Here is a 15,723-nt window from a genome sequence, read left to right on the forward strand (position 1 = left end):
GTTTCAATTAGAGGTCTTCAAGACATATATTCTACACTGATCTTTATTTTTTTAACCAATTCAAGATACTGTTTCTGCATTCAGATTGTAATGAATATTTATATTTCTATTTATAACATCCTGTAAACATCAGTGGAGCTCTGACCAAGAACATCAGTGTACTCATGCTTAATCTAAACTGTTAGGGACTTAAATTTGTTTTCTAGTCATTATAAAGTGTGAAGGGGTACAGGGGGAGATGAAATCAATTTCCATAGTAAATGCCACATTTTGAGCGTGCACTTTCAAATGCCAAACTGCCTGGGTTAGGAGCAGTTTTGGAAGGTGCTAAGCTCTTCTGACAGATCATATGCCTCAGTATTATAGTCTTGCCAGGAGCGAGTTCTATTCTGTATTGTGCAAAACGAAACACGGAACCTATGGGAAACAACTGTAAGAGTTGTTTTTTAGACAGTCCTTCTCTATGTTACTAGCTAGAAGTCTTTCAATTGCACCTGAAGTTGATGGGAAGCATCATGAAGTTCAATGTTGCTAACTATATTCTGAGATGGTATGAAATCAGTCTTTGTACCATAGCCAGTATGATATAGGGCCAAATCTATCAGATTTAAATCTGATTTATCTACAAAAAATAACTGTGTTACATCAAAATTCAGATGGGCCATAAATATACAAGGTCAGTTTCACTTTACCAAGAAACCCAAAACCTAGGCTGTTGAAATTTTAGTTTCAAGTTTAGTCCTGATTGAAAGATGCCAGTACAGTTAGCATTATACTTCAGGGAGGCCTAGAAGTCAGTAAGGCTCCATTTTCAGTTCTGGCCCACCTCTGCTTGCCTGGTATTTACAGAATGATGTAATTTATATCACAAATGAAGCATTTCTGTAGAGCCTCTTTCTCCAACTAGGTTATCAGAATAGATGACTTGGGTATTCTTAGCATTTATATATTTCCATTTAGCACATTAAAACTTGGAATGAGGTAAGGGAACATTTAAAGGATTAAACATAGTTTGGTGGGGTTGTTTTCTTATTTTTAAGGCAAAAAAAGAATAAGTGAAAAATAAGTACCACTTAACGCTAGGGCTGACAGATTTTGTGTGTTCATCTCCACAATATATATGCTCTGCTTACTCTGATCCTGTTCTAACTTGTTAGAAAGGAAGATAATACTTTTTGGAACAATATCCTTACCTAGTATCTGCTTTTCTAAAAAAAGAAAAAGTTTAAATATATGCATTTAGCTAAGTGATCACTTAATCTGTTTGGATTCAAGTGTAGTGCTGATTCCTTAAAATGAAGGTCACTTTTGTGCATTATTCATACTCAGTCCAAATCTGTATGTACATTAAGACTTAAAATGAGCTAAGTCAAGCAGATACTCTGAAAGATGATATGGTGCTAAAAATCCTTTAGAAAGTTTACATGTTGCATGTTACAAGAATGCAGAATAAACACCTGCAAGCAAAGGATCAGGTTCTGTTGTTAACCCCGTGATGCTAATTTCAAAACCAATTTTATCAGCATACTTTTCTTAGTTGTATTTCTTTAAAGTGTTCTTTGCATCCATGATGCAGTTTACTTTTATTATTAGACCATTTTTTACAGTGTTTATTTTAGATTGTATAGAAGAAGCACACAAGATCACTTTACCAGATCTTGTCATCAGTGAGTAAGTATGGGTATGTACGGAGACTTAAGTCAACATACTGCTCAGTTTTAAAGAAAATACTAATTGGGAAAGGAAAATCACATGCAGATTGACCACATAGATGCTAACAGTTAACTCTTTCTCTTTTTTTGAACACAAGAAATAGGGTGAACGGTAGCCTGTTTGAAAGAGGAGCACTCTAAGCTTCATCTGCATTCTTCCTGCCTTAAATTCCCCCTCCCCCCCCCCCATCAGTTTGTTTAATGTGGTACATAGCAGCCCCTGGATATTTAATGACAGAGCCCAGGACCATGCCCTCCATCCTCTGAACTCGCTGGCCAGCTGCAGAAGACAGCTCTGTGCTACAGTAATTTGTCCAGCAGCACTTACTGAGGGGCTCTGCTGAGCCTACTGAGGCCACCAAAACAGGAACAGAGCTGAGTGCCAAGCTCTACTGATGAAGTTCAGGCCTTTCTGCTGTTGGTGATAGCTCTTCTACTCAAGTCAGTAGGACCAGGAATTAAGTGCAGTGTTGCAAAATTTCCCCTTTGTTTCCAGTCTTTTGTTTCTTTACCTTCTCTTCACGATCTTACACTGGTACTAGGTTGGTGCCCTGCATAATTTCATGAGCTTGCCCATGGAGGCATGGTGAAAGATGCTGTATGAGCCAAGCCTCTTTTCAGCTACTTTGTACAGCATGGGAGTACTTTTGTAAGCCTTCATGGCTGGTTACTGTATTCACTTTTTCCTGTTTTGAAGTTGAAGCAGCAGAGAGAGATGATTCAGAGTTGCCAGCAGTGAAAAATGGAAGCGAGTTCCAAGATGACTAAAAATTTAAACTCTGGTCTGCTAATCAAATTAACTCATCTGAAAGGACCTAATACTCTTTTCTTGCTTGAGTTTCCCTTCTATTTGTATGGTTTCTTAGTTTTATACAGCATGACTTATCAGTAACACTGATTTCACTGTATTCATTGTTTGCTGCATAGACCATGGAAACTCCTCAATGTCCTGTGCATGCTATAATAACCTTTCATTAAGCTTTAGCCTGCCTATGTTTACACTTGTGTGAACTGAAGGTTCAAAATGAATGTAAAGAGCAGTATTTGCAGAAGGCGATCATACAGCCATATGCACGGCGCAGTATGCACTTGCAGTGGCATGTACTTCACTGTGAAGTCATTTTATCCCCATACAGGTAACAGCTGGAGTGCTGCTGCTGGAGGATGACTAACCCATGGGGGTTTGATAGCATGAGCAAAGTTCTGTAACTGGTGAAGTTACCAGCTTGCTTCTTATGACTGTTACGGGTGTAGGTCTCACCACAGTTTCTGTTCACACCTACTCACTCTGACCAGTCAAACAGTGTAAGAGGAACATTTAACACCTCCGTTTAAAAATTAATAGATCTGCATGTATCCTATAATGGCCTCCAGTCTTCTGAATGCTTGCGAACACTTAAAAACAGTATCTCCACAGTTCTTACCAGCCCTTGATTCCTTTTGCTCTCAGGGTTTTGAAAGCAGCTGTGGGACAGGTCAGTTTGGTGGTTTTCAAAACTAACCCGCGTGATGCTTTTTATTCATTACAACTTGTTTGTTCTCAATAAGAAAAAGGCAGTAAAACTCCTGAGGTTTTCTGGTTATTTCTGTTTCTGGACACTGTTAAACTTCCCTTTCTGACTCATCACCTCTCTTCTCTGGGTGGCTCTGGAAGGGAAGAGTAGCAAAAAGCATAACAGAAAGATTAGAAACAGGTCTTGAGTATAAGAGCAACAGCAAGCCCTCATAGGGGAGCATCCACTGTAGTCCTTTCTGAGTTGGAAAGGCAGTTGAGTATTTAAAGGCAGTGATGAGGGGGAGGAAGATGCACAGGATTGTATGGAAAAAAAAGTAATTCAAAGTTTTAGCCCAGGAGTACGTGCATCCATAGGATGGCTTGGTCCCAGCACCATCCTGCAGGATCCCCAGTGCTTCCCAGTGGTACTGGAGATGTCACCAGTACCTTGGGACAAAAGCATGTTTCTTCCCTTGACTATTACCTGGTGTGCCAAAGAGGGCAGCAATGCTGGGAAGAGCAGTCAGGTGAGAATGCTAAAGTCCCTCTTTAGCTTTCAGTGCCCAGCTGTGTGTGCTTCTTTTGCATACGTCCTTGTGCCACTTGAGCTCACAGGAGTTCCCGCTTGGTGCCACGTCAGCACTCCAAAATGAAGAGGGAAGGGGGAGGGAGGGTGGAGTGTGTGATCAGGAGAGAAGTGTTTGAGAGGTGGTGTGGGAGGGTAGTATGAAAGGAGGCAGCTTGAGCTGTAGTGGGAATAGCACAACCAAGAGATTCAGCTGTCATGAACCTGTCCTGCTTTGTCAAAAGCAATCTGGCCTTGCTAAGCTACCTGCAGTCTGTAGAAGAGCTTTCTGAATAAGCTTAGATGTCTTATTATCTGTTTTCCATGGAGATAAACGTGATGGAGCAGAAGGCTTTCTCGGCTGGATGCAGCACTGGCCTGTGCATTAGTGACTGTCTGGGAGAAGGAAAACAGCAGGGCCAGGAAACAGTGCAGGAACTCAAAGGCCTGGGCTTTGTTCTCTGGCCCTCAGCTTCCTCCATCAATAAATTGGAGGAAATGACACCTACCACTTTTTGAAGTAGCAGAAGAAGCATACTGTGTAAGTGCAGGGGAAAAATCCCCCCCCAGAAGGCATCAAGGACTGAAATAAACTGACACATGTAAACAGTACATGGAGGGAAGGCAGTGCTCTGTGTTTGAATGCAATGTACATTAGGTTTCACAGTTGCTATTTTACAAAGTGCATTGATGCCTACATAGTTTTTCAGTGGCATGTACTTAGCAGACATACTCAGATATGCTACTGATTGGTTAAGAGGGTTTTGAAATAGAAAGCCTATCAGTTGATTGTAAGCCAAAATGCAAATCCTATCAGTTGATTGCAAACTAAGCATGTCTGCGTGGGGTCCCAGGGCCTGGGGAGTTCAGTAGTTTTCCTGTCTAGTAAGAGAGTAAAAGAAGATTTTGTTACACTCTTAAAATATGGGCTTTATGCTGTGGCTCACAGCATGAGCTCTGTTCTTTATCTCAGATATTATGCTATGGATCAAAAAAACCCTCACAGAAATCTTAGAAAAAGCCCTAGGATTCAGCTGTCGATCTCAGTCTCTGTCCCGAATTCCAGAACTGATGGTACCTGCTGTGATTTTGGATTGTCTTTAGCCAAATAATTATGAAATTTCTCAAGTCTGAATATGTAACTAAATCCTCTAATATCTTTTTATATTATGTCCTGGTGCCTCTGCTTGTGCCAGGATTACTTAAAGACAGAATTTTTGTCTTGGAGAAATAATGTCACCCCCAGGAATCTGTGGAGGTGAGTAGGGAGCTTTTCAGGAGACTAATGGCTGTCCCTGCATTTCAGAGAGCCTTGTGTCTGTGACAGGGAGCAGTCAGCAAAAGAGACTATAAACAGCATTTCCTGAACATCCTTCTCTAGGGTGCAGTATTTTGTGCTTATGTTTACTTGCACACAGTTTTACAGAACCATACAGTTTACTCTTTACTCCCATCTTTTTCCTGAGCCTTGATTCAGAACCAGCATTCAGTTTATTCGCTTGGAGAGATTTGTATTGATTTGCAAACAGTATTTTTCCAGCACTCTTTCCAAGATTATGTTAACAGCTAAATAGCTCAGAAACAGTAAGATCCTGGGTGCATGAAAGGCAGGAGTGATGTCAGCACTGTCACAACAGTTTTGGACTGGTTTGGACTGAAACAATATGGTCACTATAACATGAGCGCAGCTTAACAGTGGAGGAGACTGCGCTGGTGACAGTGTTAACTGAGGAGACCTGTTAGCTCAGAAGGGGGAGGTTGCAGCAGTTACAGGACAGAACTGGGTATGAGAGATAGGATATATTCAGTCCTGGAGGAGGAATTAGCTACTAAATCCAGCTCCTTCCCCTCCCCCATGTCACAGGTGAGACTTCTTAGACATGTCAGTTCAGATAAAAATTCAGTTTTGTATTAGAGATAATTCTCTGCAAGTGATGATCCATCCCATGTGATGGAGCACTCTGACAGCATCTTCCCCAGAAGAATTCTGGCAAAAGAAAAATGGCATTTTCTACCCACATAAAATCTCTGCCACAGCTCAAAGCCCAGGGGAAAACCGCAAGAACAATGATCAGATACGAACAGTGTGTTTCAAGCTAATGAGAAGCACAATTATATGCTTTGCCTACTATAGCCACATTACTGAAAGTAGTATGATCCTAGGAGTAGGACCCTAGAAAGATAACATGCACCTGTACTGGTGAAGATACAGGAGCACAGCTTGGAGCACTGTATGCTCTAAAATCAATCACTGCCACTGTTTTCATAATCAACATAGAAAAAGACATCCTCAGTCCAGTTTCCTAGCAGTGATGTATTTTTCACATACGTACTTTCTTGTACAGATATAACCTAAAAAGACAGTTAATAAGTAACATTGTAATGAGCAACAATGGAACTGCAGCTTTTGCAAATTTCCTAAGTATATAACATGCAAATGACGTTGGTGCAGTTCCCCCAAGTGCTGAATCTCTGAAAATCAGATCCTTGCAATGAAGATCCTGTTCATAGACTTTTCATTAGGAGAGCCAGATTAAAATTGCCTTATGATCTTGTGCTGCAAGTAATAGTACCTACGACACTGTGAGAATGGCTGTATTTGATATTCAGATGTTACTGGGTTTAGGTTTTACTGAACCTGTTTCAAATACAGATAAAGTAGATAAATGGTGAAACCCTTTAATAAAATAAAAGGCTGCAAAATACAGAAATCCATAAAGGTCAATGCTTTCTCTTTATGGTAACTAGTAGTCACAGCCGCAGAATTTCATTCAGGCTGACTTACTCAGTGAGCTCAAGAAAGATACCTTGCAGTTTATACAGAATCTGTGAGTTCAGGGTGTTGCACGATACAAGGGACAATTAAATGTCATACATTAAGGCCTAAAATAATCTCTATTTCATAATGATTGACGGAACTTTGAGGTATCTACTGAAACAACTGGGACAGGTCAACGACCAACACTAGCTGCCAACAGTAGATCATGCGTTTAAAGCCATGTGATAATTCCTGTGATTTTGAGTAAATATAGAAATATTTCTGCTATATGTTTAGGGCACATGACTTCCAAGTAGCATTATTGTGCCACAAAAATGTGAAAAATAACCCTTCCCCTCCTAGCATTACTGACACTATGAAGGACTAGACACAGATTTCAGACCTATTCAGAACCATGCGATCACAACAAGTAGCACAAGCCCTGAGTATAAAATGGAATGCAGAAACCAGGTTGTATATCTAAATGAGTTTCCCAGTGGTGTAGCAAGGTATCCATGAAATACCTGATATCAAGAGACATCTTTAGCTTAGCAGGGCTGCTGAGGGCTGCTACATAAAGCTATAGAGCCATTTTGAAAGGCCCAGGACAATAGCAATGAATGAAAGACACCAAGCTGGGGCATCAAGGTGTGCTTCCAAAGTCCTTATTTCTCAGCTCATGTGATGATGCTCAGAAAAAAAAATACACCTTTTATTATTTATTAAAATCTGTTTCTCTTGCTTAGGTATTTCAGCTGTTTGCCACTGGCTACCTATAACACAAAGGCCCTTACCCTTAGCATACCAAGAAGGCAGCTTTACTTGTGATACTCTGACAGACTCTTCTCAGGGAGCCCAGAAATATGATTTTGTCATACTCCTTTTTCCTGGTGCTGACAGCTTCCAAACCTGCTGCCTCCATCACTGGAGATAGCTGTCCTCTCCTCACACTGACCTAGCAGGGGCTGCAGCAGGGCTCAGACTGCCCCACAGAGCAGTTTCAAGGCAAGGTGAAAGAGTTGCAGCTATGAAGACCTTCAGCTTGATGATCTACAGGACCCAGCAGCCACAGTATTGTCAGCTGTAGGAAGGGCTGTTTGGCAAGATCTGAGAAAGAAAGGATCCGGGGCAGATAGCGGAAGCACTTCTGAAACAAGGGTGAGGGAACCCTGCAGTATTTGGGAGCAAAGGGTCACAGAGAAAGGCACTTGAAAAAGTGGTGCTCTTCAGACGCCCTTCCGAGATTTTGTTCCCCCTGTCAGTGAGGACTCTCAGTCTGCATGTATCAAATGACCTGTAATAGCTTCAATTAGTCTGGAAAGAAGAGTAATCATTTCTGACTTATCATTGAAATTATCACTTTTAAGTATCTGACTTATTTTAGAAGAAAAACAAGTGATGTTTGAAAATGCAAAGAAAAAGATAAAAAGTATTCTTATACTGATTCTATAGGGGTGTAATAAACAGAAAGGGAAGAGAGCTATTCTGATTGTCCATCTGCAGCGTGATGTGGCGTGTTCATACCTTGGACTTAACTATGATTTACAGAAAGACAAACTCAAAATGGAACTTTATCACATTCTAAGTCTTCCCAGCCAAAATCCACAGCTACATACAGAGAAGCATATATTATCAAAATTAGGCAACAGATTTGGCCTGGGTAATATCCAGTTGTTTCCGGCTGAGTATGGTCAAAAAAAGAGAATCCTTTTGCAGTAATTGGTTCTGCTACTGTACTTATCTCCCATTTTCTAAACTGTCAAGCCTCATTTCTTCTGTTATGTAGATTGACAGTCCTCTCAATAGTAATTCTCATTATGGTTTGAAGGACACCATGGCCTAGTTTTCTGGGGTAGGCACCAAATGAGGGAAATGTAGCCTGCTATTACTTTGGTGCTCTGTAATGCTGATGATCATATTGGGTTCCTTCTCATACGCTGGCAATTTGCTAGACAGGACGATTGACAGAGCTGTAATTCATCAGCCACAGGCTTGGGTCTAATAGACAGTGGCAAGGTGGCAAATGTCCCAGTGTAGATGATTCAAACTGAACAAAACGGGGGATTTCAAAGGTTCAGCTGCTGTTTTCGTGTATTTTGATGCAGCCACATGGAATAATAATTCGCTCAGGATTACAAAGGAAGAGGATGGGTTGCTGAAGAGAGGAGGAGCTTCCATTAAACTGTGTGGTAGAAAGCAGGGTTTTCTCTCTGTTGGTCTTCCTCTGAGATAGTACTCTTCATAGAATTCTATGAATTCATTACCAATTAGATATGAAAAAGGTTGTGTTTCCACCAAGCCTTTTATCCTTTAATTAGATTTTTCTGTTATTGATGCTCTCATAATAAAGGTTATGTTTGAATGGAATTTATACACTTACATGACATTTAAAACTGCACAGGAACACTGTGTAAAGTCATTGCATGCAAAAGTGCTATTAACTGCATGTCAGCATCCAATAAACTCTGCACTTTTAATCCTTTTTTAAGATCTTGAAGCTTATCTGATGTTATGACATTTTATGGCATTTAAATGTCTCAGCAGTGGGACATTGTTCTTCTCCTCATGCACACAGCTCTTCTATGAGTGAAGGAGTTTTAACATTGCTGAAGAAGCAGGGAAGATGACAAAATGGGCTGCAGCCAATTATTTCTCCAGTAAACTGTTGTAGCCAGTTGCACTGCAAACACAAGCTGAAAGCTCAGTCTTTTCCAGTGGTTTGTAGCACGCTGAGGCAATCAGGAGTTGGAAGGATGGTAGCACCAAAAACAAAGTTAAATTCAAATGCAGCTGGAAGATCTAAAGGGATGCAGTATGAAACACTGGTCTGGTATTGTAAAGACCTGTGGCCACATACTGGATGATCCATTGTGAAACTGTTCTCAAAAGCTTCAAACTGCCAACGGGTTTCAGACACAACAGGGGTTTGTAAAATGAAATCTGACACAAGTGAGAATGTTTTAAGTGACTGAGAAACGGTGTGTGCTTATTTCATTAACCACTTCCCCTGCAGTGCTTCACACCCCTCAGTGGGCAGGCAGGCAAGCAGCCCAAACCCAACCCCAAAACAGAAGCTGCTCCCTTGTGCAATGCAGACATGGAGCGAACAAGCGGAGAGCAGGGCAGGAGCATGGTCAGGTCTTTCCCTTTTGGTAGGGGGTCAGACATTAATTTTGCAAGTTGTTAGTCTCTCATGTACTCCATGCCAGATGTGAATGCACTCTCCCACCAATGCAACAGGTTTTGGCTTAATGTTGACCCATACATGTAACCTAACTCTTTCACCAAGCCTTTTGTGCTCTTGGGTACGTATGTGACCAGCACAACTGCATTTATCCTATACTGCAGGTTGACCATGCAGCCAGACAGAGAGGACTCAGTAACTGAGGAGTTCATAATAGAAAAGTACAATAAATCGAAAACAGTGACAGCAATGGTTGTCTTTATTGCTGGAGTGCTTGCCTTGGGTTTGTTCTGCCAAAAGGGACGCTGACACACAGCACTGACTAAGGAAGAGGACATTGGGTCTTGCTAGACTCCCTAACAAAAGGAGCTTCTAGTATATAAATCTATGCAAGAACATATGCGGCATCATAGAAGTATGAGCAGACCTTGTGCATGGATTTTGCCCCTGTTAGGTGCAGCAGAGGCATTTTGAGGTGAAATCCAGTGCATGTTCTTCTTAGTTTCAGTGTCTAAGTCAGCTCATTGCAGAACTGGCTGTCTCCAGAGGCCTGTATCAAATGCTCATACCAGAGATGGCTTTACTGCTTGTTCTTTCGCTGAGAATGGAAAGCTCTCAAATCAAATGACTTTGTCCTGCAAAAAGTCGCCAAGACATTTCTAAGAAATACAATTCTAAGAAATAGATTTTTTTCAAGTAGTGTAACATTTGTTCTTGCCAAGTTTTAAGGGAGACAAATCCAATTTGTATAGAAGGGATCTCTATCCTGCCAGTCAAAAGATTTGCACACCTTTAGGAGAACTGACCTCAGCCTCCAAATTGCTTCCCTGAGGAAGCAAACTGCAAATAGAAGAGTTGTTTGGTGCCATGTAATCCAGAAGAGAAATGAGATCTCAGGATGTTTGGAGGCACAGCTGAGGCTGGCATGACCTGGAATATTTTGAGGGAGAAATATATTTTTGTAGATCTCAAGCTGTACTGGGTTCTTGAGCCCAGCTGAAGATACGCCTAACAGTCTGTGGGACTGAGTAGAGGTGTGCTGGTTTCCTGGGATCTGGCAGGAAGGCTGTGTATGGTTTATGTGTAACATGTTACTTGGGGTACACCACAATCTATTTCTAGCTACCCTGTGGCAGAGCTGTGGGTTTTCTCTCTGAAGATACTTCAACAAAGCTAAACATTATGCTGCTCTTACTGATAGATCTCAAGCGCTGTTTTGAAGGCACTCAGCTCCAGGTGAGCAAAACCTGGGCTGAATGGATGTCATCGGTGCTGGTGGGCATGACTGTAGGTAGGCAAAAATTCACAAAATAGAGCTGCACCATTAAAAATCAAAGTTTGTTGGGCTGCACTTCTGGGACCTTGTCTTTGAAAATGTCAGTCATGATACAAATAACCATCCGATGTCTCCCTGGGGTACTTTACTCATGTAAAACATCCTGACTTTAGCCACTGACAGCTATTTATATTCCAATTTCTCCACATATTTTGTGTAAACATTAGTCTGTGGCCCAGGCTGAGGTTGTTTCTAACTTTGTCTTGGTTGGTTTGCCTGCACTTATTTATAATACTCTTGCAGCCTTTCCTGAAAGTTGCCATGCAGCTGAATTTATGTTCTCGCTGACCTCTGCAGAGAACTAAAAGAAATATTGCAGCCCCATCCCCTCAGCATGAGGGGTGCCACGGCACAGGCTCGAGTTGGTCTCGGATCCACTTTACTAAAGATTTCTGACAAAAACCATCTCAACACATGAGAAAAAAAGGTATTCAGAGTGGTTTCTGGGTGGAAACACTTCAGATAATTTAGTCTGCCTAACACCAGTTATAAACACCAGTTCAATTCACATCTCCTGCCTCGATCCTTCACCTGCAGCAGGTCTTTACTCCAGATCCCTTTCTTCTTAAGAGCTATAAAATGCTGAAAATTAAACCATTTTTGCAGGCTATGTTTTTCAAAAGCTAATTTTTCTCGTGGTAAGGCTTGCACTTAATTTCCAGTTTCAGTTTGTCTGCCTTGAGCTTTCACTCATTCACCAGATAACAGATCCCACTATAATCAGAAATCTTTCTTGTAGTCTAAACATGCTGAAATTTAAATTATAATATGCATCAGATTGAAGTATCTCACTGAAGTGCATTGGCAAGACCTCAAGTCATTCTTTTGCTTTCTTTGTTAATCTCTTTTGATCTCTCAGCATAAATTCTGGTGTTGACACTATGAAAATATTTATAGCGTTTCAGGAATGACAGAGACGTGATCCCTCCTGGTGATAGATACATCACATGGGCTTCCATTGCTAGTCACACATTTCTTCTTTCCTAAATGTGTTTAATGTAGTCAAGTGATGCAAATCCATCTGTACGAATGACTTCACCTCACTTACATTTACACTTTGGTAATATGCTTCCTCTGTACATTGTATCTTGAATTATATTGCTTTTTTTCAGATCAGTATAAAGAAATTAAAGCAACTGTCAGGCACTGCATGGCACTGCACTAGAAATGCTTCTTGAAGATGGTGTCTTCCTATTAGTTACATATTAATATCATGAAGTTAATTTTTGGTAATTTTAATTATTTTAAATTGAAGATATAACATGGATTACCAGCACAAAATTGTTATAATCTCATCAAATTGGAAGTTAAGCTTACTTGACATCTTGCTTAGTATAATCACATCATTGAAATTTTTTAAGTCATTACGCATTGATTTCTCCCCCCCTCTTCAGCACCCTGCCTAGTTTTGACCAATGTAAATTATGTATCTTGTCTTTTTTCCAGGAGTGCACTGGTTGTGCAGTCTCTGTCTTTACTTCATTAGAATACTACCAATCTTCTGGCTTTTCTGTCTTGGACTTTCGCAGCTTACCACACTGTATTGGGAGCAAAGTCAAAGGTTCAGAAAGTTTCTGAACAATTCCTTCAATATTTCTATGTGAAGAGAGGGATCCAAATCCGCACTTTTTACTTAAGGGTACCTTAGTGATATGCTTTAGTGGTGGTCTTGGCAGTCCTGGGGTAATGGTTGGACTTGATGATGATTGGATGAAGTAGTGTTGTATAACCCTGAAACATCTGATAGACACAGGGACAGCAGATGTCATTTTCAGTGTGAAACAGGCATTTATGCTCAGTAAACAAAGCACAGAGCTGGGCTTGGGTTTTGTTGCTGAACATCATGTGAGTGTCGACGCTCCTCAGCAGGAAATACGAAACACAACACTGACTCACTTTGGTGTCTACTGCAAACCCACAAAACATCATTCTTTGAGTCTCACAAGTCTTGGGCTTGGCAAAGACCATCAATTTATGCACTTTGTTGTTTTTTTTTTCTTAAAGTATGGTTTGCTCTGAAGAAATTGGTAAAGCTTGTGCTTGCACAGTGCTAGGACTCTAAGAAACCTGACCTAGCCACCTCCTTGCCTTCGCTTCCTCCCTTTACAGCAACTCTCTTCTTAGTTTAAGGACAGATTCACTGTACTGAAACTCTCCTTTGGAAAGACAGCAGCAAGCAATCCTAAACTGTATTCGCTGCAAGTATCTATTAACAGAAAATAATAAAACAAAAAGGTTTTGAGCTCAGTTTTCAGCTTTTGGAACAGACATGAAAATAGATCTCCAATTATCAAAGCACAGCAGTTACCAGTTGCTATTTAATGAGTGACAGGTTTCATTCAGACTAGCTTGCACCCTTTTTTCCCCACCTTCCTTTCTGGCGCTGCAATATAGAACCAGACTCTTTATGATAACTCTATTTTGCTAATTAATCTAATTAAGTGCTGTATGTAATTTTGCAGAGTGGAGCAGGCTATTCAAGATTGTCATCATTAGGTTAAAGAGCTGACAATTGATAGAGATAATTTTTTCCTAACAGGCTGCAACCTTTCTGCAAGCAACCTCCTCCCTCAGGGGAGTTCTTCAATTAAATCAATAATGCTTCTGAGGAGAAAGAACTTTGCTTTTTAAGAATCATGTAAACAGACCTTCAGCAGCTTCTCCTTGCTTTGCTTGAGAAGAGAAGGAGCAGCTGGTTATTAATACCTGCTGTGCTCAGCTTTGACAAGCTTGCATTTAAGAATAGCAGCTACTGCCTGGCTATGGTGCAGGCTGAGAAGTGGGGGTTTTGAAGGTGTTAAGTGGGGTCTGGAAAAACCTTGGCAAGATAATACAGTATCTGGATTGGGTAAACGGCAGGACTTGGGGTGGTTCCTAGGCAGGGGGAAATGTACTTTAATCTGCTGGCGTATTTGTTGTTGTTCAGATACAAGCAGACCTGACAAAAAGATAAATGTAACTGGAGGAGGAGATGGGGAGAGCTCATCATGATGGAGTCTCACCAGCGTTAAAGCTTTAATAAGCAGGACCTGGAGGGATATTTTTGGCTTGTTTCATTTCTAAGGTCATTTCCAAATACCATAGTTTTTCCTGGAAGCCTCTCAGTCCCCGGGGGTGACCAGATGCTTATGTCCCCTGTCTAGGCATGCTCAGGGGGACTGCATGCAGCCAGGGCAGAGCTCTGTGCATGGAGCAGCCAAACCCATGTGGATCCTCCTGATGGCCCTGGGGAGCTCTGTAAATGGAGGCTTCTGCAGCAGCCAGAGGGAGATTTTCTAGTGCTCAGTTTTGCACCAGACCCCTGGTTACCTTCTGTGACAAAAGGGTGTGTAGCAGTTCACTGTGGCCGGGTCCCAGCTCTTTCCCTTGGCTCAGCACCTCCCCTGTGCCGGCTCACAGCACCCTGACGAGGTGGCCACAGAGACACCTCCATCTCTTCCTGCACAGCCTGACCTGGTGGCTAAAAAGCTCATCTCTGTTAGCTCCTGGTTTTGTGTGAAGCATCACTTGTTTGTAGTGACCACGGCTACTTTCTGCCTTCCTTTTATTTCTCAGCCCTGATCCTTTAACCACGACAGTTCTCAGGCTGGCAAGTGCTGGAGCAATGTCTACTGCAGAGCCCGTTCTCCTCATTGGGCGGGCTCCAGCTCTGTTGCACAAAGATCTGGCCAGTTTGGGGAAGCACATAGGAAACAAAACTCACATGAGGTAATGCACAACAACAAACCCCAGTCTTCAGCAAGAAGCAAGCCTGAAATATCTCAGCAGCTTTTGGGTTTGGTACATTTTAAGGTTTCATACGATGTTATGGATTGCCCTCAGGTTGTTTGAGGCAGTTGGTCTATCTCTGCTTACTACTGTTCATTAAAACTCCATCAGTATGACAAGTGGTTAAAAGGAAAAGGTTTTTCTCTACAAAAGGTCTCTGAGCACAGGCTGCAGCAGTGATAAAGAAAGGTTAAATTAAAGTCCAGGTCAGTACGAAAGAGGAATCCCATAGGACAAAATTAATGTAGGGAATTTCCAATATGATCTTACAGATTTTCCCATTGTCTCAATCCATTGGACTAATTTATAGCAGGTATCTTGACTCTAAAGACAGGGTTGTTTTTTTTTGCTCTGGCTGCAACCTTTAACAGTACAGTAGGTAATATACAGCCACAAAAACGTACCATGGTTTCTTGTTGTTTTTGTAAATAGGAATTTATCATGCTGTGGACATTAAGTGTATTTCATTACCTGTATTATACAATTACAGCATTTTTTACTTGGCTCTTAGAGCTAGAAAGTTACTCTGTGCAATGAAGGAAGAGGATTAGCTTTTATTAAATTGAGAAACTGGCTTTATAGGGATTTCGAAGGTTTTATTCAAGTCTTTACTTCCACCATCTTTGCTGTATTCAGTCAAAGTTCTCATCCTTCTAAAGATGCACACAGCAGGATGCTCATGAAGTGTCCCTGCAAAGCTGATTGATTGTGCCATCAAGAGAGGCAGTTGCATAACGCAACTTCTATGCTATGGCCACAACTGAGAGCTTTCTGTTTGTATGAAAAGCAAAGTCTGCACAGAAAAATTAGGGGGAACTCTCCAGTTTATTCCTGTCACTGTTGTGTGTTCAGCGTGGTTTTAGTGGCACAAGAACTATTAACAGGACTCAGAGGTGATGTCGCAA

Source organism: Pezoporus flaviventris, unplaced genomic scaffold, assembly GCF_033815535.1.
Source record: "Pezoporus flaviventris isolate CSIRO_AGI_PZ_B2104156 unplaced genomic scaffold, CSIRO_AGI_Pfla_v1 ptg000037l, whole genome shotgun sequence".
Taxonomy (NCBI): Eukaryota; Metazoa; Chordata; class Aves; order Psittaciformes; family Psittacidae; genus Pezoporus; species Pezoporus flaviventris.